The sequence below is a fragment of the Bos indicus x Bos taurus genome, chromosome 9, assembly GCF_003369695.1.
Source record: "Bos indicus x Bos taurus breed Angus x Brahman F1 hybrid chromosome 9, Bos_hybrid_MaternalHap_v2.0, whole genome shotgun sequence".
NCBI lineage: Eukaryota > Metazoa > Chordata > Mammalia > Artiodactyla > Bovidae > Bos > Bos indicus x Bos taurus.
Genome location: NC_040084.1, coordinates 94,242,512 through 94,245,424, shown reverse-complemented (window position 1 = coordinate 94,245,424; position 2,913 = coordinate 94,242,512).

The window sequence follows — 2,913 nt, the reverse complement described above, 5'->3', positions numbered from 1 at the left end:
AGGATTGGAGTTTCAGCTTCAGCATCAGTCCTTCCAATGAATAGTCAGGGTTGATTTCCTTTAGGATGGACTGGCTGGATCTCCTTGCAGTCCAAGGGACTCTCGAGAGTCTTCTCCAACACCACAGTTCAAAAGCATCAAGTCTTCAGTGCTCAGCCTTCTTTATGGTCCAGCTCTCACATCCGTACATGACTGCTAGATGAACCATCGTTCTGACTAGATGGACCTTTGTCGTCAAAGTGATGTCTGATCTGACCGTCTCATTTTCCAGGTGGGATGCGGCCCCCTCTCCAAAGCCTGGTACCTTGGTTTCTGAACTTACAGAGGGCAGCTTCTCCCCGCCAGGCCTCACCCGTCTCGGGCTCTTTCACTGCATCCCTCTCGAGCCAGGGACACCCCGTCGCAGGTGAGGACACGGAGGCTCTGACTCCAGGTGACTCACCTGAAGCCATACAGCAGGAGGGCAGGAGGACTTCGACCCAGGTTCCTCTCGGCCTAGAGCAGACCAGGCCGTGGGCTCCTAGACTCGACTACTCATGGAATCACTGAGGGGTCTGAACGTGCTGTTGCCCAGGTCACCCTCCAGACCCCGATTTAGTTGGTCTGGGGGCCATGTGGGTACCGAGACATTCAAACGCTCCCCAAGCATCCCGCACACAGCAGTTAGCGAGCCCTCGGGCCACATGCTCGGACCCACACCCAACCACCCAGGTTAATGTTGGGGTGTGATGGCGTAGGGCAGAGGAGGAGCTGATTCAAGAAGTCGTGAGATCTCTGAATGTCTTCTTGGGAAAAACCCATATTTGGCGTCTGGAACCCTCAGGGTTGGCTTCAAATGGGCTTACTTGCCCCTTGAATGCTGAGGCTGAGGTCAATTTTCGGCCTGTATTTTCTGGCTGCTTCTTTCTCCCTGGATGTTCAGAGAATCAAAAGAACAGCTGAATCTGTACCTGCGGTCCACAGGGTGAGGCTCACCAGCCAGCCCAGATCTGCGAGGGCACCGGGAGATGCCACCCGGGGTTTAGGGGCTTCAATTCAAGGGGGCCACTCCCAGGGATAGTTGCATTTTTAGCAGAGACTCTGGTTGGATAGCATCACCGACTCAATGGACATGAGTTTGGGTAAACTCCGGGAGTTGGTGATGGACAGGGAGGCCTGGTGTGCTGCGGTCCATGGGGTTACAGAGTCGGATACGACTGAGCAACTGAACTGAACTGGAAAACAGAAAACCTTTTGACTAACATGTCAGAAGGCAGCATTCTGGACACCAAGAGGCCAGAGGGGACGTGAGCGGTGAGAGCAGTAGCTGCTGCTGCACCCCTGACCCCAGTCCTCCCCAGACTTCATCCAAACTTATCTGTTCACTCCTTTTTAAAAAACAAGTCTCAGGTCTGAGACAAGGAACAAACATGTCATGAAGCTGTAAGTGGCTCCTCCTTCCCTGGAGCTGGACATAGGACCTGCACCTCTGTTACAGAGCACGTGGGCATGCAGATGCTCACAAAATCCTCCCAGCAATCCCGCCAAGCACGTGTGATGATCGGCATCTTGTAGACGAGGCTGCTAGGACCTCGGGGGCCTCAGCTGGAGCTAGCAAGCAGGCTGCTGACTCGGCTTCTCGCCTCTCACGGCCTCAGCGGGCAGCCTCCTTCCTGGGGGTCTTTGTTGTGTCTGGAGACAGGTGTGGGCTGTACCACCATGCCCCCACTGCCCCTGGAGCTCCTTGGCCCCCTCACGGTCCCCTGTCCTGGGCCTCTCTGTCCCTGGGCCTCTCTGCCCTGCTCCAAGGTCATTTCAGTCACCTTTGACCTCCCTGTTTCCACTGTTCTTGAATTGCTGGGCCAGCACTCTCACCCCCGCACCTAGGGAAGGTTATGTTTCTTTTACTTTGAAATTTCATATTTTCCATGTAAGTGCCCCTCATCCACATCTCTGGGCCAATCGATTGCCTCATAACACTACTTTTCTCAGCTGGTCAAATGACCTTGGTATGTCTTCAGCTCTCCATCGTATTTTAGTTTTATTCACATTCTTCAAGCCCTACACAGGGCAGGAATTTCTACACAGAAAGGGCTGATGCATTCAGCAAGTGCGTGTGTGTGTCTGTGTGTGTGTGTGCGCGCGTGCATGTGTGCGCATGTATGTGGTGTGTGTGTGCAGAAGTGTGTTTTCATCTACTGGACTGAGTCTCAAGTGTGGTTCCTGCACCGCAGCAGCCGTGGCATCACTGGGAACCGGTGAGAAGTGCAGATCACGGAGCCGCACTCCAGCCTACTGGCTGGGAGACTCAAGAGTCTACATCTGAACAAGCCCTCTGGGTGGGTCTCTTGTTTGATAAGGTCTGAGAACCACTTATCTTCACAATCAATCAGTTTTTAAAAATCTGCTCCCTAAGAAACTTATGATTTGCTCTGTTAAGATGGAAACATGAACAATAAAAGCTTTGATCCTGTCGCAGAGGGGTCAGTAGGCTTTTTTCAAATTTAACTGATAAGACATGTTTCTGCATGTGCATGCATGCACACACACACGCCCATGCACATTTTTTCCAACCTTATCATGTTGACCAAGAGGTTTGTTCCAGTTTCTCATGGTTTGGAAAAACCCGAACAAACCTCTTGGCTAGCCGAAGTTTTTAGAGCCCTCCCCACTGGCTCTTACTCCTGGGGACATTCAGTCACTGAGAAAAGCAGGTCTGGGCCTTGTTATTTTACACTAACATAATTCAGAGAGAATGGCTGAAGAAAGCCAATAATTAAGCCATGGGAATAAAGCTGCGATGGTGGAATTTTAGGCCTCGGGGTGAGGTGAAGGTTTTGATGGTGGAGGTGATGGGGATAGTGGTGAGAGCAGCGGCAATGGAGGTGAAGGTTTTGATGGTGGAGGTGATGGTGGTGATGGTGATGGAGGAGG